Here is a 27910-nt window from a genome sequence, read left to right as displayed (position 1 = left end):
TACGTTCCGGGTAAACTAGGCTTCACTGTAGGGCGTTGCTCCACCAGATCGAATAGGTATGGCTGTAGGAGTCAACGCCTGAAGCATAAAACACAATAAATATACAAGAGCTTTTCCCTCGTGTAACAGGACTAATTGCAACCAGTGTGAAAGTGATGGTCATTTCTACGTTCCGGGAAACCTAGGCTTCTCTCTAGGGCGTTGTTCCACCAGATCGAATAGATAGGGCCTAAGAAATCAACGCCAGAGGCATAAAATACAATAAAGATGCAAAAGTCTTTCCATCGTATAAAAGGAATAACTGCAACCAGTGTGAAACTGCTGGTCATTTCTACGTTCCGGGTAACCTAGGTTTCACTCTAATGCGTTGCTCCACCAGATCGAATAGCTACGGCCTTAGAAGTCAACGCCAGAAGGATAGAATACAATATAAGTACAACAGTTTGTCCATCGGATAAAATGAATAATTGCAACCAGTGTGAAAGTAATGGTCATTTCTACGTTCCGGGCAACCTAGGCTTCACTCTAGGGCGTTACTCCACTACATCTAATAGCTACGGCCTTAGAAGTCAACGCCAGAAGCATAAAATACGATATAAATACAACAGCTTTTCCATCGTATAAAATGAATAATTGCAAACAGTGTGAAAGTAATGGTCATTTCTACGTTCCGGGCAACCTAGGCTTCACTCTAGAGCGTTACTCCACCACATCGAATAGCTACGGCCGTAGAAGTCAACGCCAGAAGCATAAAATACAATATAAATACAACAGTTTTTCCATCGTGTAACAGGAATAATTGCAACCAGAGTGCATGGTATGGTCATTTCTACGTTCCGGGCAACCTAGGCTTCACTCTAGGGCGTTGCTCCACCAGATCGAATAGTTAGGCCCTTAGAAGTCAGCGCCCGAAGCATAAAATACAATAAAGATCAAACAGTTTTTCCATCGTATAACAGGATTAATTGCAACCAGTGGGAAGGTAATGGTGTTTTCTACGTTCCGTGCAACCTAGGCTTCACTCGAGGGCGCTGCTCCACCACATCGAATAGCTACGGCCTTAGAAATCAGCGTCAGAAGCATAAATTACAATATAAATACAACAGTTTTTCCATTGCATAAAACGAATAATTGCAACCAGTGTGAAAGTTATGTTCATTTCTATGTTCCGGGCAACATAAGCCTCGCTCTTGGACGCTGCCCCACCAGATCGAATAGTTAGGACCTTAGAAGTCAACGCCAGAAGCATAAACTACAAAATAAATACAACAGACTTTACATCGTATAAAACGAATAATTGCAACCTGTGTGAAGGTTATGGCCATGTCTACGTTCCGGGCAACCTAGGCTTCACCCTGGGGCGTTGTTCCACCAGATCGAATAGACAGGGCCAAAGAAGTGAACGCCAGAAACATAAAATACAATATAAATACAACAGTTTTTCCATCGTATAGCAGGAATAATTGCATCCGGTGTGAAAAATATGGTCATTACTACGTTCCGGGCAACCTAGGCTTCACCCTGGGGCGTTGCTCCACCAGATAAAACAGTTAGGGCCTTAGAAGTCAACGCCCGAAGCATAAAATACAATGAAAATACACCAGCTTTTCCATCGTATAAAACGAATAATTGCAACCAGTGTGAAAGAAATGGCCATTTCTACGTTCCTGGCACGCTAGACTCAAGTGTGAGGCATAGCTCCACCAGTTCGAATAAATAGAGACTTAGAAGTCAACGCCAGAAGCATAAAGTACTATAAAAATCCAACAGTTTGTCCATCGTATAACAGGAATGTTTGCCACCAGGGTGAAAGTAATGATCATTTCTACGTTCCGGGCAACCTAGGCTTCACTCTAGGGCGTTCCTCCACCACATTGAATAGATACGGCCGTCGAAGTCAACGCCAGAAGCATAAAATACAATATAAATACAACAGCTTTTCCATCGTATAAAATGAATATTTGCAAATTGTGTGATAGTAATGGTTATTTCTACGTTCCGGGCAACCCAGGCTTCACTCTAGGGCGTTGCTCCAACAGATCGAATAGCTAGGGACTTAGAACTCAACGCCAGAAGCATAAAATACAATAAAAATAAAACAGTTTGTCCATCGTATAACAGGAATAATTACAACCATTCTGAATGTGATGGTCATTTCTACGATCCGGGCAACCCAGGTTTCAGTCTAGGGCGTTGCTCCACCACATCTAATAGCTACGGCCTTAGAACTCAACGCCAGAAGGATAAAATACAATATAAGTACAACAGTTTTTTCATCGTATAAAATGAATAATTGCAAACACTGTGAAACTAATGGTCATTTCTACGTTCCGGGCAACCTAGGCGTCACTCTAGGGCGTTGCTCCACCACATCGAGTAGATACGGCCGTCGAAGTCAACGCCAGAAGCATAAAATAGAATATAAATACAACAGCTTTTCCATCGTATCAAATGAATAATTGCAAATTGTGTGATAGTAATGGTTATTTCTACGTTCCGGGCAACCCAGGCTTCACTCTAGGGCGTTGCTCCAACAGATCGAATAGCTAGGGACTTAGAAGTCAACGCCAGAAGCATAAAATACAATAAAAATAAAACAGTTTGTCCATCGTATAACAGGAATAATTACAACCATTCTGAATGTGATGGTCATTTCTACGATCCGGGCAACCCAGGTTTCAGTCTAGGGCGTTGCTCCACCACATCTAATAGCTACGGCCTTAGAAGTCAACGCCAGAAGCATAAAATACAATATAAATACAACAGCTTTTCCATCGTATATAATGTACATTTGCACACAGTGTGAAAGCAATGGTCATTTCTACGTTCCGGGCAACATAGGCTTCACTCTAGGGCGTTGCTCCAGGAGATCGAATAGTTAGGGACTTAGAATTCAACGCCAGAATCATAAAGTACAATAAAAATCCAACAGTTTGTCCATCGTATAACAGGAATAATTGCAACAAGCGTGAAGGTAATGGTCATTTCTACGTTCAGGGCAACCTAGGTTTCGCTCTAGGGCGTTGCTCCGCCACATCGAATGGTTAGGTCCTTAGATGTCAACGCCAGAAGCATAAAATGCAATATAAATACAACAGCTTTTCCATTCTATAAAATGAATACTTTCAAACAGTGTGAATGTTATCGCCATTTCTACGATCCGGCCGAGCTAGGCTTCACTCTAGGGCGTTGCTCCACCAGATCGCATAGTTAGGGCCTTTGAAGTCAACGCCAGAAGCATAAAATACAATATAAATACAACAGCTTTTCCATCGTATAAAATGAATAATTGCAAATTGTGTGATAGTAATGGTTATTTCTACGTTCCGGGCAACCCAGGCTTCACTCTAGGGCGTTGCTACACCAGATCGAACAGCTAGGGAGTTAGAATTCGACGCTAAAAGCATAAAATACAATAAAAATACAACAGTTTTTCCATCGTATAGCAGGAATAATTGCAACCAGTGTGAAAGTAATGGTCATTTCTACGTTCCGGGCAACCTAGGTTTCACTGTAGGGCGTTGCTCCACCAGATCGAATAGCTAGGGACTTAGAACTCAACACCAGAAGGATAAAATACAATATAAGTACCAACAGTTTTTTCATCGTATAAAATGAATAATTGCAAACATTGTGAAAGTAATGGTCATTTCTACGTTCCGGGCAACCTAGGCGTCACTCTAGGGCGTTGCTTCACCACATCGAATAGCTACGGCCTTAGAAGTCAACGCCAGAAGCAGAAAATACAATAGAAATGCAACAGTTTTCCATTGTATAAAATGAATAATTACAAACAGTGTGAAAGTTACGGTCATTTCTACGATTACGGGCAGCCTAGGCTTCACTCTAGGGCGTTGCTCCACCAGATCGAATAGTTAGGGCCTTAGAAGTCAACGCCTGAAGCATAAAATACATTATAAATACAACAGCTTTTCCATCGTACAACAGGAATAATTGCAACCAGAGTGAAAGTGATGGTCATTTCTACGTTCCGGGCAACCTAGACTTCACTCTAGGGCGCTGGTCCACCAGATCCAATTGATAGGGCTTAAGAAGTCAACACCTGAAGCATAAAATACAATAAAAATACAACAGTTTTTCCATCGTATATCAGGAATTATTGCAGCCAGTGTGAAAGTGATGGTAATTTCTCCGTTCCGGGCAACCTAGGCTTCACTCGAGGGCCTTGCTCCACCAGATCGAATAGGTAGGGTCTTAGAATTCAACGACAGAAGCATAAAATACGATATATGTACAACAGTTTCTCCATCGTATAAAACGAATAATTGCAACCACTGTGAAAGTAATAGCCATTTCTACTTTCCGGGCATCCTAGACTTAACTCTGAGGCACTGCTCCACCAGTTCGAATACGTAGGGCCTTGGAAGTGAAGGCCAGAAGCATAAAATACAATGTAAATACAACAGCTTTTCCGTTGTATAAAACGAATAATTGCAACCAGTGTGAAAGTAATGGTCATTTCTACGTTCCTGACATTCTAGGCTTCAGTCTAGTGCGTTGCTCCACGAGATCGAATAGTTAGGGACTTACAATTCTACGCCAGAAGCATAAAATACAAAAAAATGCAACAGTTTTTCCATCGTATAAAACGAATAATTGCAACCAGTGTGAAAGATATGGTCATTTCTACGTTCCGGGCAACCGAGGCTTCACTCTATGGCGTTGTTCCAACAGCTCGAATAGTTAGGGCCTTAGAAGTCAACGCCTGAAGCATAAAATACATTATAAATACAACAGTTTTTCCATCGTACAACAGGAATAATTGCAACCAGTGTGAAAGTAATGGACATTTCTACGTTCCGGGCAACCTAGGTTTCGCTCTAGGGCGTTGCTCCGCCACATCGAATAATTAGGGCCTTAGAGGTCAACGACAGAAGCATAAAATACAATATAAATGCAACAGTTTTTCCATTGTATAAAATGAATAATTGCAAACAGTGTGGAAGCAATGGCCATTTCTAAGTTGCGGGCAACCTAGGATCCACTCTAGGGCGTCGCTCCACCACATCGAATAGTTAGGGCCTTAGAAGTCGACACCCGAAACAAAAATACACAATAAATACAACAGTTTTTCCATTGTATAGAACGAATAATTGCAACCAGTGTGAAAGTTATATTCATTTCTGCGTACCGGGCACCCTAGGTTTCACTCTAGGTCGTTGTTCCAACAGCGCGAATAGTTAGGGCCTAAGAAGTCAACGCCAGGAGCATAAAATACAATATAAATACAACAGGTTTTCCATCGTATAAAACGAATAATTACAACCAGTATCAAAGTTATGGTCATTTCTTCGTTCCGGGCAACCGAGGCTTCACTCGATGGCGTTGCCCCACCAGATCGAATAGTTAGGGCCTTAGAAGTCAACGACAGAAGCATAAAATGCAATATAAATACAACGGTTTTTCCATCGTGTAACTGGAATAATTGCAACAAGTGTGAAAGATATGGTCATATCTACGTTCCGGGCAAACTAGGCTTCACTCTAGGGCGTTGTTCCACCACATCGAATAGTTAGGGCCTTAGAAGTCAACGCCAGAAGCATAAAATAAAATATGAATACAACAGCTTTTCCATTGTATAAAATGAATAATTACAAACAGTGTGAAAGTTACGGTCATTTCTACGATTACGGGCAGCCTAGGCTTCACTCTAGGGCGTTGCTCCGCCAGATCGAATAGTTAGGACCTTAGAAGTCAACGCTTGAAGCATAAACTACAATACAAATACAACAGTTTTTCCATCGTAGAACAGGAGTAATTGCAACCAGTGTGAAAGTGATGGTCATTTCTACGTTCCGGGCATCCTAGACTTCACCCTAGGACGCTGGTCCACCAGATCCAATAGATATGGCTTAAGAAGTCAACAGCAGAAGCATAAAATACAATATAAATACAACAGGGTTACCATTGTATAAAATGAATGATTGCAAACAGTGCGGAAGTAATGGTCATTTCAACGTTCCGGGCAACCTAGGCTTCACTCGAGGGCGTTGTTCCGCCATATCGAATAGTTAGGGCCTTCGAAGACAACGCCAGAAGCATAAAATACAATATAAATACAACAGATTTTCAATTGAATGGATTGAATAATTACAAACAGTGTGAAAGTTACGGTCATTTCTACGATTCCGGGGAGCCTAGGCTTCACTCTAGGGCGTTGCTCCACCAGATCGAATAGTTAGGGCCTTAGAAGTCAACGACTGAAGCATAAAATACAATATAAATACAACAGTTTTTCCATCGTATATCACGAATAATTGCAAGAAGAGTGAAAGTGATGGCCATTTCTACGTTCCGGGCAACCTAGACTTCACTCTAGGGCGCTGGTCCACCAGATCCAATAGATTGGGCTTAAGAAGTCAACGCCAGAAGCATAAAATACAATATAATTACAACAGCTTTTCCATTGTATAGAATGAATAATTGCAAACAGTGTGAAAGTTACGGTCATTTCTACGATTCCGTGCAGCATAGGCTTCACTCTAGGGCGTTGCTCCACCAGATCGAATAGTTAAGGCCTGAGAAGTCAACACCTGAAGCATAAAATACATTATAAATATAACAGTTTTTCCATCGTACAACAGGAATAATTGCAACCAGAGTGAAAGTGATGGTCATTTCTACGTCCCGGGCAACCTAGGCTTCACTCTAGGACGTTGTTCCACCAGATCGAATAGCTGGGGGCTAAGAAGTCAACGCCAGAAGAATAAAATACAATATAAGTACAACAGTTTTTCCATCCTATAAAATGAATAATTGCAGACATTGTGAATGTAATAGTCATTTCTACGTTCCGGGCAACCTAGGCGTCACTCTAGGGCGTTGCTCCTACAGATCGAACAGCTAGGGTCTTAGAATTCAACGCCAAAAGCATAAAATACAATATAAAGACAACAGTTTTTCCATCGTATAACAGGAATAATTCCAACCAGTGTGAAAGTTATGGTCATTTCTACGTTCCGGGCAACCTAGGCTTCACTCTAGGACGTTGTTCCACCAGATCGAATAGTTGGGGGCTAAGAAGTCAACGCCAGAAGAATAAAATACAATATAAGTACAACAGTTTTTCCATCCTATAAAATGAATAATTGCAGTCATTGTGTATGTAATGGTCATTTCTACGTTCCGGGCAACCTAGGCGTCACTCTAGGGCGTTGCTCCACCACATCTAATAGCTACGGCCTCAGAAGTCAACGCCAGAAGAATAAAATACAATATAAATACAACAGCTTTTCCATCGTATAAAATTGATAATTGCAAACAGTGAGAACGTAATGGTCATTTCTTCGTTCCGGGCAACCAAGGCTTCACTCTAGGGCGTTGCTCCTACAGATCGAATAGCTAGGGACTTAGAATTCAACGCCAAAAGCATAAAATACAATATAAAGACAACAGTTTTTCCATCGTATAACAGGAATAATTCCAACCAGTGTGAAAGTTATGGTCATTTCTACGTTCCGGACAACCTAGGCTTCACCCTATGGCGTTGCTCCACCAGATCGAATAGTTAGGCCCTTATAAGTCAACGCCAGAAGCATAAAATACAATAAAGATGCAACAGTTTTTCCATCTTATAACAGGAACAATTGCAGCCACTGTGCAGGTACTGGTATGTCCTATGTCCCGGGCAACCTAGGCTTCCCTCTAGGGCGGTGCTCCACCAGATCAAATAGTTAGGGCCGATGAAGTCAACGAAAGAAGCATAAAATACCATATAAATACAACAGCTTTTCCATCGTATATAATGTATATTTGCAAACAGTGTGAAAGTAATGGTCATTTCTACGTTCCGTGCAACATAGGCTTCACTCTAGGGCGTTGCTCCGCCAGAGCGAATAGCTAGGACCTTAGAAGTTAACGCCAGAAGCATAAAATACAATAAAAATACAACAGGTTTTCCGTCGTATAGCATGAATAATTGCAACCAGTGTGAAAGTACTGATCATTTCTACGTTCCGGGCAACCTAGGCTACACTCTAGTGTGTTGCTCCACCAGATCGAATAGTTAGGGCCTTAGAAGTCAACGCCCGAAACATAAAATACAATAAGAATACAATAGTTTTTCCATCGTATAGCGGGAATAATTGCAACCAGTGTGAAAGTGATGGTCATTTCAACGTTCCGGGAAACCTAGGGTTGACTATAGGGCGTTGGATCACCAGATCCAATAGTTAGGGGCTAAGAAGTCAACGCCAGAAGCATAAAATACGATATAAGTACAACAGTTTTTCCATCGTATAAAACGAGTAATTGCAACCAGTTTGAAAGTATTGGCCATTTCTACGTTCTCCGCAACCTAGGATTCACTCTAGGGCGTTGCTCCGCCAGATCGAATAGTTAGGGCCTACGAAGTCACCGCCAGAAGCATAAAATACAATATAAATACAACAGCCTTTACATCGTATAAAATGAATAATTGCAACAAGTGTGAAAGTTATGGACATTTCTACATTCCGTGCAACCTAGGCTTCACTCTTGGGCGTTGCTCCAACAGATCGAATAGTTATGGCCTTAGGAGTCAACGCCAGAACCATAAAATACAATATAAATACAACAGTTTTTCCATCGTATAAAATGAATAATTGCAAACAGTGTGAAAGTAATGGTTATTTCTACGTTCCGGGCAACATAGGCTTCACTCTTGGACGTTGCCCCACGAGATCGAATAGCTAGGACCTTAGAAGCTAACGCCAGAAGCATAAAATACAATAAAAATACAACAGATTTTCCATCGTATAAAACGAATAATTGCAACCAGTGTGAAAGTTATGGACGATTCCACATTCCGAGCAACCTAGGCTTCACTCTAAGGCGTTGCTCCACCAGATCGAATAGCTAGGGACTTAGAATTCAACGCCAGAAGGATAAAATACAATATAAGTACAACAGTTTTTCCGTCGTATAACAGGAATAAATGCAACCAGTGTGAAAGTAATGGTCGCTTCTACGTTCCGGTCAACCTAGGCTTCGCTCTAGGGCGTTGCTCCACCAGGTCGAATAGCTAGGGAGTTAGAAGTCAACGCGAGAAGCTTAAAATACAATAAAACTGCAACAGTTTTTCCATTGTATAAAGCGAATAATTGCAACCAGTATGAAAGTTATGGTCACTTCGACGTTCCGTGCAACCTACGCTTCACTCTAGGGCGTTGCTCTACCACATCGAATAGTTAGGGCCTCAGAAGTCGCGCCAGAAGCATAAAATACAATATAAATACAACAGTTTTTCCATTGTATAAAATGAATAATTGTAAACAGTTTGGAATTAATGGCCATTTCTACGTTCCGGGCAAACTAGGATCCACTCTAGGGCGTTGGTCCACCACGTCGAATAGCTACGGCCTTCGAAGTCAACGCCAGAAGCAGAAAATGCAATAAAAATACAACAGCTTTTCCATTGTATAAAACGAATAATTGCAACCAGTGTGAAAGTTATGGTCACTTCTACGTTCCGGGTAACCTAGGTTTCACTCTACGGCGTTGCTCCACCAGATCGAATAGCTAGTACCATAGAAGTCAAAGCCAGAAGCAGAAAATACAATAAAAATGCAACAGTTTTTCCATCGTATAGCATGAATTATTGCAACCAGTGTGAAAGTAATGATCATTTCGACGTTTCGGCATCCTGGACTTAACTCTGAGAAATTGCTCCACCAGATCGAAGAGTTAGAGCCTTAGAAGTCAACGCCAGAATCATAAAATGCAAAATGAATACAACAGCTTTTCCATCGTATAAAGTTAATAATTTCAACCAGTGTGAAAGTTATGGTCATATCTACGTTACGTGCAACGCAGGCTTGACTCTAGGGCGTTGCTCCAACAGATCGAATAGTTAGGGCCTTAGAAGTCAACGCCAGGAGCATAAAATACAATACAAATACAACAGTTTTTCCATCGTATAACAAGAATAATTGCAACCAGTGTGAAGGATATGGTCATTTCTACGGTCCAGGCAACCTTGGCTTCACTCTAGGGCGTTGCTCCACGACATCGAATAGTTAGGGCCTAAGAAGTCACCGCCAGAAGCATAAAATACAATATAAACACAACAGCTTTTCCATCGTATGTAATGTATATTTGCAAACAGTGTGAAAGTAATGGTCATTTCTACGTTCCGAGCAACCTAGGCTTCACTCTAGGGCGTTGCCCCACCAGACCGAATGGCTAGGGCGTAGAAGTCAAAGCCAGAAGCAGAAAATACAATAAAGGTGCAACAGTTTCTCCATCGTATAACAGGAATAATTGCATCCAGTGTGAAGGTAATGGCCATTTCTACGTTCCGGTCAACCTAGGCTTCACTCTAGGGCGTTGCTCCGCCAGATCGAATAGCTACGGCCTTAGAAGTCAACGCCAGAAGCATAAAATACAATAAAAATGCAACAGTTTTTCCATTTTATAAAACGAATAATTGCAACCAGTGTGAAAGTTATGGTCATTTCTACGTTCCGGGCAACCTAGGCGTCACTCTAGGACGTTGCTCCACAACATCTAATAGCTACGGCCTTAGAAGTCAACGCCAGAAGCATAAAATACAATAAAAATGCAACAGTTTTTCCATTTTATAAAACGAATAATTGCAACCAGTGTGAAAGTTATGGTCATTTCTACGTTCCGGGCAACCTAGGCGTCACTCTAGGACGTTGCTCCACAACATCTAATAGCTACGGCCTTAGAAGTCAACGCCAGAAGCATAAAATACAATATAAATACAACAGCTTTTGCATCGTATAAAATGAATAATTGCAAACAGTGTGAAAGTAATCGCCATTTCTACGTTCCGGGCAACCTAGGCTTCACTCTAGGGCGTTGCACCACCAGATCGAATAGTTAGGGCTTTAGAAGTCAACGCCAGAAGCATAAAATACATTAAAGATGCAACAGTTTTTCCATCTTATAACAGGAGTAATTGCAGCCACTGTGCAGGTACTGGTATGTCCTACGTCCCGGGCAACCTAGGCTTCCCTCTAGGGCGGTGCTCCACCAGATCAAATAGTTAGGGCCTTAGAAGTCAACGAAGGAAGCATAAAATACCATATAAATGCAACAGCGTTTCCATCGTATAGCATGAATAATTGCAACCAGTGTGAAAGTACTGATCATTTCTACGTTCCGGGCAACCTAGGCTACACTCTAGTGTGTTGCTCCACCAGATCGAATAGTTAGGGCCTTAGAAGTCAACGCCCGAAACATAAAATACAATATGAATACAATAGTTTTTCCATCGTATAGCGGGAATAATTGCAACCAGTGTGAAAGTGATGGTCATTTCAACGTTCCGGGAAACCTAGGGTTGACTATAGGGCGTTGGACCACCAGATCCAATAGTTAGGGGCTAAGAAGTCAACGCCAGAAGCATAAAATACGATATAAGTACAACAGTTTTTCCATCGTATAAAACGAGTAATTGCAACCAGTTTGAAAGTATTGGCCATTTCTACGTTCCCCGCAACCTAGGCTTCACTCTAGGGCGTTGCTCCGCCAGATCGAATAGTTAGGGCCTACGAAGTCACCGCCAGAAGCATAAAATACAATATAAATACAACAGCCTTTACATCGTATAAAATGAATAATTGCAACCAGTGTGAAAGTTATGGACATTTCTACATACCGTGCAACCTAGGCTTCACTCTTGGGCGTTGCTCCAACAGATCGAATAGTTAGGGCCTTAGAAGTCAACGCCAGAACCATAAAATACAATATAAATACAACAGCTTTTCCATCGTATAAAATGAATAATTGCAAACAGTGTGAAAGTAATGGTTATTTCTACGTTCCGGGCAACATAGGCTTCACTTTTGGACGTTGCCCCACGAGATCGAATAGCTAGGACCTTAGAAGTTAACGCCAGAAGCATAAAATACAATAAAAATACAACAGATTTTCCATTGTATAAAACGAATAATTGCAACCAGTGTGAAAGTTATGGACAATTCCACATTCCGAGCAACCTAGGCTTCACTCTAAGGCGTTGCTCCACCAGATCGAATAGTTAGGGCCTTAGAAGTCAACGGCAGAAGCATAAAATACAATAAAGATGCAACAGATTTTCCATCGTATAACAGGAATAACTGCAACCAGTGTGAAAGTACTGGTCATTTCTACGTTCCGGCTAACCTAGGTTTCACACTAGGGCGTTTCTCCACCAGATCGAATAGCTAGGGACTTAGAATTCAACGCCAGAAGGATAAAATACAATATAAGTACAACAGTTTTTCCGTCGTATAACAGGAATAAATGCAACCAGTGTGAAAGTAATGGTCGCTTCTACGTTCCGGTCAACCTAGGCTTCGCTCTAGGGCGTTGCTCCACCAGGTCGAATAGCTAGGGAGTTAGAAGTCAACGCGAGAAGCTTAAAATACAATAAAACTGCAACAGTTTTTCCATTGTATAAAGCGAATAATTGCAACCAGTATGAAAGTTATGGTCACTTCGACGTTCCGTGCAACCTACGCTTCACTCTAGGGCGTTGCTCTACCACATCGAATAGTTAGGGCCTCAGAAGTCGCGCCAGAAGCATAAAATACAATGTAAATACAACAGTTTTTCCATTGTATAAAATGAATAATTGTAAACAGTTTGGAATTAATGGCCATTTCTACGTTCCGGGCAAACTAGGATCCACTCTAGGGCGTTGCTCCACCACGTCGAATAGCTACGGCCTTCGAAGTCAACGCCAGAAGCAGAAAATGCAATAAAAATACAACAGCTTTTCCATTGTATAAAACGAATAATTGCAACCAGTGTGAAAGTTATGGTCACTTCTACGTTCCGGGTAACCTAGGTTTCACTCTACGGCGTTGCTCCACCAGATCGAATAGCTAGTACCATAGAAGTCAAAGCCAGAAGCAGAAAATACAATAAAAATGCAACAGTTTTTCCATCGTATAGCATGAATTATTGCAACCAGTGTGAAAGTAATGATCATTTCGACGTTTCGGCATCCTGGACTTAACTCTGAGAAATTGCTCCACCAGATCGAAGAGTTAGAGCCTTAGAAGTCAACGCCAGAATCATAAAATGCAAAATGAATACAACAGCTTTTCCATCGTATAAAGTTAATAATTTCAACCAGTGTGAAGGTAATGGCCATTTCTACGTTCCGGTCAACCTAGGCTTCACTCTAGGGCGTTGCTCCGCCAGATCGAATGGCTAGGACCTTAGAAGTTAACGCCAGAAGCATAAAATACAATAAAAATACAACAGGTTTTCCGCCGTATACCATGAATAATTGCTACCAGTGTGAAAGTTATGGTCACTTCTACGTTCCGGGCAACCGAGACTTCACTCCAGGACGTTGCTCCACCATATCGAATAGCTACGGCCTTAGAAGTCAACGCCAGAAGCATAAAATACAATAAAAATGCAACAGTTTTTCCATTTTATAAAACGAATAATTGCAACCAGTGTGAAAGTTATGGTCATTTCTACGTTCCGGGCAACCTAGGCGTCACTCTAGGGCGTTGCTCCACAACATCTAATAGCTACGGCCTTAGAAGTCAACGCCAGAAGCATAAAATACAATATAAATACAACAGCTTTTGCATCGTATAAAATGAATAATTGCAAACAGTGTGAAAGTAATCGCCATTTCTACGTTCCGGGCAACCTAGGCTTCACTCTAGGGCGTTGCTCCACCAGATCGAATAGCTAGGGACTTAGAATTCAACGCCAGAAGCATAAAATACAATATAAAAACAAGAGTTTTTCCATCGTATATAACGAATAACTGCAACCGCTATGAAAGTTATGGTCATTTCTACGTTCCGTGCGACATAGGCTTCACTCTTGGACGTTGCCCCGCCAGACCGAATAGCTAGAACCGTAGACGTCAAAGCCAGAAGCAGAAAATACAATAAAAATGCAACAGTTTTTCCATTTCATAAAACGAATAATTGCAACCAGTGTGAATGTTATGGTCATTTCTACGTTCCGGGCAACCTAGGCTTCACTCTAGGGCGTTGCACCACCAGATCTAATAGTTAGGGCTTTAGAAGTCAACGCCAGAAGCATAAAATACATTAAAGATGCAACAGTTTTTCCATCTTATAACAGGAATAATTGCAGCCACTGTGCAGGTACTGGTATGTCCTACGTCCCGGGCAACCTAGGCTTCCCTCTAGGGCGGTGCTCCACCAGATCAAATAGTTAGGGCCTTAGAAGTCAACGAAGGAAGCATAAAATACCATATAAATGCAACAGCGTTTCCATCGTATATAATGTATATTTGCAAACAATGTGAAAGTAATGGTCATTTCTACGTTCCGAGCAACCTAGGCATCACTCTAGGGCGTTGCTCCACCAGATCGAATAGTAACAGCCTTAGAAGTCAACCCCAGAAGCATAAAATACAATAAAGATGCAACAGTTTTTCCATCTTATAACAGGAATAATTGCAGCCACTGTGCAGGTACTGGTATGTCCTATGTCCCGGGCAACCTAGGCTTCCCTCTAGGGCGGTGCTCCACCAGATCAAATAGTTAGGGCCGAAGAAGTCAACGAAAGAAGCATAAAATACCATATAAATACAACAGCTTTTCCATCGTATATAATGTATATTTGCAAACAGTGTGAAAGTAATGGTCATTTCTACGTTCCGTGCAACATAGGCTTCACTCTAGGGCGTTGCTCCGCCAGATCGAATAGCTAGGACCTTAGAAGTTAACGCCAGAAGCATAAAATCCAATAAAAATGCAACAGGTTTTCCGTCGTATAGCATGAATAATTGCAACCAGTGTGAAAGTACTGATCATTTCTACGTTCCGGGCAACCTAGGCTACACTCTAGTGTGTTGCTCCACCAGATCGAATAGTTAGGGCCTTAGAAGTCAACGCCCGAAACATAAAATACAATAAGAATACAATAGTTTTTCCATCGTATAGCGGGAATAATTGCAACCAGTGTGAAAGTGATGGTCATTTCAACGTTCCGGGAAACCTAGGGTTGACTATAGTGCGTTGGACCACCAGATCCAATAGTTAGGGGCTAAGAAGTCTACGCCAGAAGCATAAAATACGATATAAGTACAACAGTTTTTCCATCGTATAAAACGAGTAATTGCAACCAGTTTGACAGTATTGGCCATTTCTACGTTCCCCGCAACCTAGGCTTCACTCTAGGGCGTTGCTCCGCCAGATCGAATAGTTAGGGCCTACGAAGTCACCGCCAGAAGCATAAAATACAATATAAATACAACAGTCTTTTCATCGTATAACAGAAATAATTGCAACCAGTGTGAAGGTAATGGTCATTTCTATGTTCCGGGAAACCTAGGCTTCACTCTAGGGCGTTGCTCCAGAAGCAGCGAAACCTAGGTTGCCCGGAACGTAGAAGTGACCATCACTTTCACACTGGTTGCAATTATTCCTGTGATACGATGGAAAAACTGTTGTATTTATATTGTATTTTATGCTTCTGGCGTTGACTTCTAAGGCCCTGACTATTCGATCTGGTGGAGCAACGCCCTGGAGTGAAGCCTAGGTTGCTCGGAATGTAGAAATGACAATTACTTTCACACTTTTTGCAAATATACATTATATACAATGGAAAAGCTATTGTAGTTATGTCATATTTTATGCTTCTGGCGTTGACTTCTTAGGCCCTAGCTCTTCTATCTGGTGGAGCAACTCCCTAGAGTGAAGCCTAGGTTACCTGGAACGTAGCAATGACCAGTACTTTCACACTGGTTGCAATTATTCCTGTTACACGATGGAAAAACTGTTGTATTTTTATTGTATTTTATGCTTCGGGCGTTGACTTCTAAGGCCTTAACTATTCGATCTGGTGGTGCAATGCCTCAGTGTGAAGTGTAGGATGCCCAGAACGTAGAAATGTCCATTACTTTCACACTGGTTGCCATTATTCATTTTATACGATGGAAAAGCTGTTGTATTTATATTGTGCTTTATGCTTCTGGCGTTGACTTCTAAGGCCCTAGCTATTCGATTTGGTGGAGCAAGGAACTAGAGTGAAGCCTAGGGCGCCCGAAACGACGAAATGATCATCACTTTCACACTGGTTGCAATTATTCCTGTTATACGATGGAAAAACTGTTGTATTTTTATTGTATTTTATGCTTCTGGCGTAGACTTCTAAGGCCCTAGCTATTCGATCTGGTGGTGCAATGCCTCAGTGTTAAGTGTAGGATGCCCAGAACGTAGAAATGTCCATTACTTTCACACTGGTTGCCATTATTCATTTTATACGATGGAAAAGCTGTTGTATTTATATTGTGCTTTATGCTTCTGGCGTTGACTTCTAAGACCCTAGCTATTCGATTTGGTGGAGCAAGGAACTAGAGTGAAGCCTAGGATGCCCGAAACGACGAAATGATCATTAATTTCACACTGGTTGCAATTATTCATGCTATACGATGGAAAAACCGTTGCATTTTTATTGTATTTCCTACTTCTGGCTTTGACTTCTAAGGTCCTAGCTATTCGGTCTGGCGGAGCAACATCCAATGGTGAAGCCTATGTTGCCCGGAGCGTAGAAATGACCATAACTTTCACACTGGTTGCAATTATTCGTTTTATACGATGGAAAAACTGTTGTATTTTTATTGTATTTTATGTTTCGGGCGTTGATTTCGAATGCCCTAGCTATTCGATGTGGTGCCACAACGCACTAGAGTGAAGCCTATTTTGTCCGGATCGTAGAAATGACCATAACTTTCACACTGGTTGCAATTATTCGCTTTATACGATGGAAAAACTGTTGCATTTATATTGTATTTTATGTTTCGGGCGTTGACTTCAAAGGCCCTAGCTATTCCATCTGGTGGAGCAACGCCCTAGAGTGAAGGCTAGGTTGCCCGGAACGTAGAAATGACCATTACCTACACACTGGTTGCAATTATTCCTGTTATACGATGAAAGGACTGTTGTATTTTTATAGTATTTTATGCTTCTGGCGTTGACTTCTTAGGCCCTAGCTATTCGATGTGGTGGCACAACGCACTAGAGTGAAGCCTATTTTGCACGGATCGTAGAAATGACCATAACTTTCACACTGGTTGCAATTATTCATGCTATACGGTGTAAAAACTGATGTATTTTTATTGTATTTTATGCTTCTGGCGTTGACTTCTTAGGCCCTAGCTATTCGATGTGGTGGTCCAACGCCCTAGAGTGAAGCCTAGTTTGCCCGGATCGTAGAAATGACCATAACTATCCCACGGGTTGCAATTATTCGCTTTATACGATGGAAAAACTATTGTATTTATATTGTATTTGATGCTTCTGGCGCTGACTTCTTGGGCCCTAACTATTCGATCTGGTGGAGCAACGCCCTAGAATGAAGCGTAGGTTGCCCGGAATGTAGAAATGACCATAACTTTCACACTGGTTGCAATTATTCGCTTTATACGATGGAAAAACTGTTGTATTTATATTGTATTTTATGCTTCTGGCGTTGACTTCTAAGGCCCTAACTATTCGATCTGGTGGAGCAACGCCCTGGAGTGAAGCCTAGGTTGCTCGGAATGTAGAAATGACAATTACTTTCACACTTTTTCCAAATATACATTATATACAATGGAAAAGCTATTGTAGTTATGTCTTATTTTATGCTTCTGGCGTTGACTTCTTAGGCCCTAGCTATTCTATCTGGTGGAGCAACTCCCTAGAGTGAAGCCTAGGTTGCCCTGAACGTATAAATGACCACGACATTCACACTGTTTGCAATTATTCATTTTATACGATTGAAAAGCTGTTGTATTTATATTGTATTTTATGCTTCTGGCGTTAACTTCTTAGGCCCTAACCATTCGATCTGGTGGAGCAATGCCTCACAGTTAAGTCTAGGATGCCCGAAACGACGAAATGATCATTAATTTCACACTGGTTGCAATCATTCATGCTATACGATGGAAAAACTGTTGCATTTTTATTGTATTTCCTGCCTCTGGCTTTGACTTCTAAGGTCCTAGCAATTCGATCTGGAGGGGCAACGCCCTAGAGTGAAGCCTAGGTTGCCCGGAACGTAGAAATGACCATTGCCTTCACGCTTGCTGCAATCATTCCTGTTATACGATGGAAAAACTGTTGTATTTTTATTGTATTTTATGCTTCGGGCGTTGACTTCAAAGGCCTTAACTATTCGATCTGGTGGTGCAATGCCTCAGTGTGAAGTGTAGGATGCCCAGAACGTAGAAATGTCCATTACTTTCACACTGGTTGCCATTATTCATTTTATACGATGGAAAAGCTGTTGTATTTATATTGTGCTTTATGCTTCTGGCGTTGACTTCTAAGGCCCTAGCTATTCGATTTGGTGGAGCAAGGAACTAGAGTGAAGCCTAGGACGCCCGAAACGACGAAATGATCATCAGTTTCACACTGGTTGCAATTATTCCTGTTATACGATGGAAAAACTGTTGTATTTTTATTGTATTTTATGCTTCTGGCGTAGACTTCTAAGGCCCTAGCTATTCGATCTGGTGGTGTAATGCCTCAGTGTTAAGTGCAGGATGCCCAGAACGTAGAAATGTCCATTACTTTCACACTGGTTGCCATTATTCATTTTATACGATGGAAAAGCTGTTGTATTTATATTGTGCTTTATGCTTCTGGCGTTGACTTCTAAGGCCCTAGCTATTCGATTTGGTGGAGCAAGGAACTAGAGTGGAGCCTAGGATGCCCGAAACGACGAAATGATCATTAATTTCACACTGGTTGCAATTATTCATGCTATACGATGGAAAAACCGTTGCATTTTTATTGTATTTCCTACTTCTGGCTTTGACTTCTAAGGTCCTAGCTATTCGGTCTGGCGGAGCAACATCCAATGGTGAAGCCTATGTTACCCGGAGCGTAGAAATGACCATAACTTTCACACTGGTTGCAATTATTCGTTTTATACGATGGAAAAACTGTTGTATTTTTATTGTATTTTATGTTTCGGGCGTTGATTTCTAATGCCCTAGCTATTCGATGTGGTGGCACAACGCACTAGAGTGAAGCCTATTTTGCCCGGATCGTAGAGATGACCATAACTTTCACACTGGTTGCAATTATTCGCTTTATACGATGGAAAAACTGTTGCATTTATATTGTATTTTATGTTTCGGGCGTTGACTACAAAGGCCCTAGCTATTCCATCTGGTGGAGCAACGCCCTAGAGTGAAGGCTAGGTTGCCCGGAACGTACAAATGACCATTACTTTCACACTGGTTGCAAGTATTCGTTTTATACGATGGAAAAACTGTTGTACTTATATCGTATTTTATGCTTCTGGCGTTGACTTCTTAGGACCTAACTATTTGGTGTGGTGGACCAACGCCCTAGAGTGGAGCCTAGGTTGCACGGAACGTAGAAATGACCATAACTTTCACACTGGTTGCAATTATACGCTTTATACAGTGGAAACACTGTTCAATTTTTATTGTATTTTATGTTTCTGGCGTTGACTTCTTAGGTCCTAACTATTCGGTCTGGTGTAGAAACGCCCTAGAGTGAAGCCTAGGTTACCTGGAACGTAGCAATGACCAGTACTTTCACACTGGTTGCAATAATTCCTGTTACACGATGGAAAAACTGTTGTATTTTTATTGTATTTTATGCTTCGGGCGTTGACTTCTAAGGCCTTAACTATTCGATCTGGTGGTGCAATGCCTCAATGTTAAGTGTAGGATGCCCAGAACGTAGAAATGTCCATTACTTTCACACTGGTTGCAATTATACGTTTTATACGACGGAAAAGCTGTTGCATTTATATTGTACTTTATGATTCTGGCGTTGACTTCTTAGGCCCTAACTATTGGATCTGGTGGAACAACGCCCTAGAGTGAAGCCTAGGTTGCCCGGAACGTAGAAATGACCATCACTTTCACACTGGTTGCAATTATTCCTGTTATACGATGGAAAAACTGTTGTATTTTTATTGTATTTTATGCTTCTGGCGTAGACTTCTAAGGCCGTAGCTATTCGATCTGGTGGTGAAATGCCTCAGTGTTAAGTGTAGGATGCCCAGAACGTAGAAATGTCCATTACTTTCACACTGGTTGCCATTATTCATTTTATACGATGGAAAAGCTGTTGTATTTATATTGTGCTTTATGCTTCTGGCGTTGACTTCTAAGGCCCTAGCTATTCGATTTGGTGGAGCAAGGAACTAGAGTGTAGCCTAGGATGCCCGAAACGACGAAACGATCATTAATTTCACACTGGTTGCAATTGCTCATGCTATACGATGGAAAAACCGTTACATTTTGATTGTATTTCCTACTTCTGGCTTTGACTTCTAAGGTCCTAGCTATTCGGTCTGGCGGAGCAACATACAATGGTGAAGCCTATGTTACCCGGAGCGTAGAAATCACCATAACATTCACACTGGTTGCAATTATTCGTTTTATACGATGGAAAAACTGTTGCATTTATATTGTATTTTATGTTTCGGGCGTTGACTTCAAAGGCCCTAGCTATTCCATCTGGTGGAGCAACGCCCTAGAGTGAAGGCTAGGTTGCCCGGAACGTAGAAATGACCATTACCTTCACACTGGTTGCAATTATTCCTGTTATACGATGGAAGGACTGTTGTATTTTTATAGTATTTTATGCTTCTGGCGTTGACTTCTTAGGCCCTAGCTATTCGATGTGGTGGCACAACGCACTAGAGTGAAGCCTATTTTGCACGGATCGTAGAAATGACCATAACTTTCACACTGGTTGCAATTATTCATGCTATACGGTGTAAAAACTGTTGTATTTTTATTGTATTTTATGCTTCTGGCGTTGACTTCTTAGGCCCTAGCTATTCGATGTGGTGGTCCAACGCCCTAGAGTGAAGCCTAGTTTGCCCGGAACGTAGAAGTGACCATCACTTTCAGACTGGTTGCAGTTATTCCCGTTATACGATGGAAAAACTGCTGTATTTTTATTGTATTTTATGTTTCGGGCGTTGACTTCTAAGGCCCTAGCTATTCGATCTGGTGGAGCAACGAACTAGAGTAAAGCCAAGGTTGCCCGGAACGTAGAAATGACCATTACCTTCACACTGGTTGCAATTATTCCTGTTATACGATAGAAGGACTATTGTATTTTTATAGTATTTTATGCTTCTGGCGTTGACTTCTTAGGCCCTAACTATTCGATATGGTGGATCAACGCCCTAGGGTGAAGCCAAGGTTACCCGGAACGTAGAAATGACCAGTACTTCCACACTGGTTGCAATTATTCCTGTTATACGATGGAAAAGCTGTTGTATTTTTATTGTATTTTATGCTTCGGGCGTTGACTTCTAAGGCCCTAACTATTCGATTTGGTGGAGCAACGCCCTACAGTCAATCCTAGGTTGCCCGAAACGTAGTAATGACCATTACTTTCACACTGGTTGCAACAATTCATGCTATACGATGGAGAAACTGTTGTATTTTTATTGTATGTTATGTTTCAGGCGTTGACTTCTAAGGTCCTAGCTATTTGATCTTGTGAGGCAACGTCCAAGAGTGAAGGGTATGTTGCCCGGAGCGTAGAAATGACCATTACTTTCACACTGGTTACAATTATTCTTTTTCTACGATGGAAAAACTGTTGTATTTTTATTGTATTTTATGCGTCTGGAGTTGTTTTCTAAGGCCCTAACTATTCGATCTGGTGGATCAACGCCCTAGAGTGAAGCCAAGGTTACCGGGAACGTAGAAATGACCATTACTTTCACACTGGTTGCTATTATTCTTTTTATACGACGGAAAAACTGTTTTATTTTTATTGTATTTTATGCTTCTGGCGTAGACTTCTAAGGCCCTAGCTATTCGATCTGGTGGTGAAATGCCTCAGTGTTAAGTGTAGGATGCCCAGAACGTAGAAATGTCCATTACTTTCACACTGGTTGCCATTATTCATTTTATACGATGGAAAAGCTGTTGTATTTATATTGTGCTTTATGCTTCTGGCGTTGACTTCTAAGGCCCTAGCTATTCGATTTGGTGGAGCAAGGAACTAGAGTGTAGCCTAGGATGCCCGAAACGACGAAACGATCATTAATTTCACGCTGGTTGCAATTATTCATGCTATACGATGGAAAAACCGTTGCATTTTGATTGTATTTCCTACTTCTGGCTTTGACTTCTAAGGTCCTAGCTATTCGGTCTGGCGGAGCAACATACAATGGTGAAGCCTATGTTACCCGGAGCGTAGAAATGACCATAACTTTCACACTGGTTGCAATTATTCGTTTTATACGATGGAAAAACTGTTGTATTTTTATTGTATTTTATGTTTCGGGCGTTGATTTCTAATGCCCTAGCTATTCGATGTGGTGGCACAACGCACTAGAGTGAAGCCTATTTTGTCCGGATCGTAGAAATGACCATAACTTTCACACTGGTTGCAATTATTCGCTTTATACGATGGAAAAACTGTTGCATTTATATTGTATTTTATGTTTCGGGCGTTGACTTCAAAGGCCCTAGCTATTCCATCTGGTGGAGCAACGCCCTAGAGTGAAGGCTAGGTTGCCCGGAACGTAGAAATGACCATTACCTTCACACTGGTTGCAATTATTCCTGTTATACGATGGAAGGACTGTTGTATTTTTATAGTATTTTATGCTTCTGGCGTTGGCTTCTTAGGCCCTAGCTATTCGATGTGGTGGCACAACGCACTAGAGTGAAGCCTATTTTGCACGGATCGTAGAAATGACCATAACTTTCACACTGGTTGCAATTATTCATGCTATACGGTGTAAAAACTGTTGTATTTTTATTGTATTTTATGCTTCTGGCGTTGACTTCTTAGGCCCTAGCTATTCGATGTGGTGGTCCAACGCCCTAGAGTGAAGCCTAGTTTGCCCGGAACGTAGAAGTGACCATCACTTTCAGACTGGTTGCAGTTATTCCCGTTATACGATGGAAAAACTGCTGTATTTTTATTGTATTTTATGTTTCGGGCGTTGACTTCTAAGGCCCTAGCTATTCGATCTGGTGGAGCAACGAACTAGAGTAAAGCCAAGGTTGCCCGGAACGTAGAAATGACCATTACCTTCACACTGGTTGCAATTATTCCTGTTATACGATAGAAGGACTATTGTATTTTTATAGTATTTTATGCTTCTGGCGTTGACTTCTTAGGCCCTAACTATTCGATATGGTGGATCAACGCCCTAGGGTGAAGCCAAGGTTACCCGGAACGTAGAAATGACCAGTACTTCCACACTGGTTGCAATTATTCCTGTTATACGATGGAAAAGCTGTGGTATTTTTATTGTATTTTATGCTTCGGGCGTTGACTTCTAAGGCCCTAACTATTCGATTTGGTGGAGCAACGCCCTACAGTCAATCCTAGGTTGCCCGAAACGTAGTAATGACCATTACTTTCACACTGGTTGCAACTATTCATGCTATACGATGGAGAAACTGTTGTATTTTTATTGTATGTTATGTTTCAGGCGTTGACTTCTAAGGTCCTAGCTATTTGATCTTGTGAGGCAACGTCCAAGAGTGAGGGGTATGTTGCCCGGAGCGTAGAAATGACCATTACTTTCACACTGGTTACAATTATTCTTTTTCTACGATGGAAAAACTGTTGTATTTTTATTGTATTTTATGCGTCTGGAGTTGTTTTCTAAGGCCCTAACTATTCGATCTGGTGGATCAACACCCTAGAGTGAAGCCAAGGTTACCGGGAACGTAGAAATGACCATTACTTTCACACTGGTTGCTATTATTCTTTTTATACGACGGAAAAACTGTTGTACTTTTATTGTATTTTATGCTTCTCGCGTTGACTTCTTAGGCCCTAGCAATTCGATCTGGTTGCACAACGCACTAGAGTGAAGCCTAGGTTGCGCGGAACGTAGAAATGACCATAACTATCCCACGGGTTGCAATTATTCGCTTTATACGATGGAAAAACTATTGTATTTATATTGTATTTTATGTTTCGGGCGTTGACTTCTAAGGCCCTAGCTATTCGATCTGGTGGAGCAACGAACTAGAGTAAAGCCAAGGTTGCCCGGAACGTAGAAATGACCATTACCTTCACACTGGTTGCAATTATTCCTGTTATACGATAGAAGGACTATTGTATTTTTATAGTATTTTATGCTTCTGGCGTTGACTTCTTAGGCCCTAACTATTCGATATGGTGGATCAACGCCCTAGAGTGAAGCCAAGGTTACCCGGAACGTAGAAATGACCAGTACTTCCACACTGGTTGCAATTATTCCTGTTATACGATGGAAAAGCTGTTGTATTTTTATTGTATTTTATGCTTCGGGCGTTGACTTCTAAGGCCCTAACTGTTCGATTTCGTGGAGCAACGCCCTAGGGTGAAGCCTAGGTTGCCCGGAACGTAGAAATGACCATTACATTCACAGTGGTTGCAATTATTCCTGTTATACGATAGAAGGACGGTTGTATTTTTCTAGTATTTTATGCTTCTGGCGTTGACTTCTTAGGCCCTAACTATTCGATCTGCTGGATCAACGCCCTAGAGTGAAGCCAAGGTTACCCGGAACGTAGAAATGACCAGTACCTCCACACTGGTTGCAATTATTGCTGTTATACGATGGAAGGACTGTTGCCTTTTTATCGTATTTTATGCTTCTGGCGTTGACTTCTTAGGCCCTAGCTATTCGATCTGGTGGCACAACGCACTAGAGTGAAGTCTAGTTTGCCCGGAATGTAGAAATGACCATAACTTTCACACTGGTTGCAATTATTCGCTTTATACGATGGAAAAACTATTGTATTTATATTGTATTTTATGGTTCTGTCGTTGACTTCTTAGGCCCTAACTATTCGATCTGGTGGAGCAACACCCTGGAGCGAAGCCTAGGTTGCCCGAAACGTAGAAATGGCCATAACTTTCACACTGGTTGCAATTATTCGTTTTATACGATGGAAAAGCTGTTGGATTTGTACTGTACTTTATGCTTCTGGCGTTGACTTCTTAGGCCCTAGCTATTCGATCTGGTGGGGCAACGTCCAAGAGTGAAGCGTATGTTGCCCGAAGCGTAGAAATGACCATCACTTTCACACTGTTTGCAAATATACATTATATACGATGAAAAGCTGTTGTATTTATATTGTATTTTATGATTCTGGTGTTGCCTTCTTACGCCCTTACTATTCGATATGGTGGAGCACCGCCCTAGAGTGAAGCCTAGGTTGCCCGGAACGTAGAAAAGACCGTTACCTTCACACTGGTTGCATTATACCTGTTATACGATGGAAAAACTGTTGTATTTATTTTGTATTTTATGGTTCTGTCGTTTACTTCTTAGGCCCTAACTGTTCGATCTGGTGGAGCAACACCCTAGAGTGAAGCCTAGGTTGCACGGAACGTAGAAATGCCCATTACTTTCACACTGGTTGCAATTATTCCTGTTATACGATGGAACAACAGTTGTATTTTTATTGTATTTTATGCTTCGGGCGCTGACCTCTAAGTCCCTAGCTGTTCGATCTGGTAGAGCAACACCCGAGATGGAAGCCTAGGTTGCCCGGAACGTAGAAATGACCATTACTTTCACACTGGTTGCAAGTATTCGTTTTATACGATGGGAAAACTGTTGTACTTATATCGTATTTTATGCTTCTGGCGTTGACTTCTTAGGACCTAACTATTTGGTGTGGTGGACCAACGCCCTAGAGTGGAGCCTAGGTTGCACGGAACTTAGAAATGACCATAACTTTCACACTGGTTGCAATTATACGCTTTATACAATGGAAAAACTGTTCAATTTTTATTGTATTTTATGTTTCTGGCGTTGACTTCTTAGGTCCTAACTATTCGGTCTGGTGTAGAAACGCCCTAGAGTGAAGCCTAGGTTACCTGGAACGTAGCAATGACCAGTACTTTCACACTGGTTGCAATTATTCCTGTTACACGATGGAAAAACTGTTATATTTTTATTGTATTTTATGCTTCGGGCGTTGACTTCTAAGGCCTTAACTATTCGATCTGGTGGTGCAATGCCTCAGTCTTAAGTGTAGGATGCCCAGAACGTAGAAATGTCCATTACTTTCACACTGGTTGCAATTATACGTTTTATACGACGGAAAAGCTTTTGCATTTATATTGTACTTTATGCTTCTGGCGTTGACTTCTTAGGCCCTAACTATTGGATCTGGTGGAACAACGCCCTAGAGTGAAGCCTAGGTTGCCCGGAACGTAGAAATAACCATCACTTTCACACTGGTTGCAATTATTCCTGTTATACGATTGAAAAACTGTTGTATTTTTATTGTATTTTATGCTTCTGGCGTAGACTTCTAAGGCCCTAGCTATTCGATCTGGTGGTGCAATGCCTCAGTGTTAAGTGTAGGATGCCCAGAACGTGGAAATGTCCATTACTTTCACACTGGTTGCCATTATTCATTTTATACGATGGAAAAGCTGTTGTATTTATATTGTGCTTTATGCTTCTGGCGTTGACTTCTAAGGCCCTAGCTATTCGATTTGGTGGAGCAAGGAACTAGAGTGGAGCCTAGGATGCCCGAAACGACGAAATGATCATTAATTTCACACTGGTTGCAATTATTCATGCTATACGATGGAAAAACCGTTGCATTTTTATTGTATTTCCTACTTCTGGCTTTGACTTCTAAGGTCCTAGCTATTCGGTCTGGCGGAGCAACATCCAATGGTGAAGCCTATGTTACCCGGAGCGTAGAAATGACCATAACTTTCACACTGGTTGCAATTATTCGTTTTATACGATGGAAAAACTGTTGTATTTTTATTGTATTTTATGTTTCGGGCGTAGATTTCTAATGCCCTAGCTATTCGATGTGGTGGCACAACGCACTAGAGTGAAGCCTATTTTGTCCGGATCGTAGAAATGACCATAACTTTCACACTGGTTGCAATTATTCGCTTTATACGATGGAAAAACTGTTGCATTTATATTGTATTTTATGTTTCGGGCGTTGACTACAAAGGCCCTAGCTATTCCATCTGGTGGAGCAACGCCCTAGAGTGAAGGCTAGGTTGCCCGGAACGTACAAATGACCAGTACTTCCACACTGGTTGCAATTATTCCTGTTATAGGATGGAAAAGCTGTTGTATTTTTATTGTATTTTATGCTTCGGGCGTTGACTTCTAAGGCCCTAACTATTCGATTTGGTGGAGCAACGAACTAGAGTAAAGCCAAGGTTGCCCGGAACGTAGAAATGACCATTACCTTCACACTGGTTGCAATTATTCCTGTTATACGATAGAAGGTCTATTGTATTTTTATAGTATTTTATGCTTCTGGCGTTGACTTCTTAGGCCCTAACTATTCGATATGGTGGATCAACGCCCTAGGGTGAAGCCAAGGTTACCCGGAACGTAGAAATGACCAGTACTTCCACACTGGTTGCAATTATTCCTGTTATAGGATGGAAAAGCTGTTGTATTTTTATTGTATTTTATGCTTCGGGCGTTGACTTCTAAGGCCCTAACCATTCGATTTGGTGGAGCAACGCCCTACAGTCAATCCTAGGTTGCCCGAAACGTAGTAATGACCATTACTTTCACACTGGTTGCAACTATTCATGCTATACGATGGAGAAACAGTTGTATTTTTATTGTATGTTATGTTTCAGGCGTTGACTTCTAAGGTCCTAGCTATTCGATCTTGTGAGGCAACGTCCAAGAGTGAAGGGTATGTTGCCCGGAGCGTAGAAATGACCGTTACTTTCACACTGGTTACAATTATTCTTTTTCTACGATGGAAAAACTGTTGTATTTTTATTGTATTTTATGCGTCTGGAGTTGTTTTCTAAGGCCCTAACTATTCGACCTGGTGGTGCAACGCCCTAGAGTAAAGCCTAGGTTGCACGGAACGTAGAAGTGCCCATTACTTTCACGCTGGCTGCAATTATTCCTGTTACACGATGGAAAGCTGTTGTATTTTTATTGTATTTTATGCTTCGGGCGTTGACTTCTAAGGCCTTAACTATTCGAT

The sequence above is a fragment of the Calliopsis andreniformis genome, unplaced genomic scaffold (genome assembly GCF_051401765.1).
Source record: "Calliopsis andreniformis isolate RMS-2024a unplaced genomic scaffold, iyCalAndr_principal scaffold0008, whole genome shotgun sequence".
In the NCBI taxonomy this organism is placed as follows: Eukaryota; Metazoa; Arthropoda; class Insecta; order Hymenoptera; family Andrenidae; genus Calliopsis; species Calliopsis andreniformis.
The sequence above is the reverse complement of the archived record's forward strand: the minus strand, read 5'-3'. Positions refer to the sequence as shown.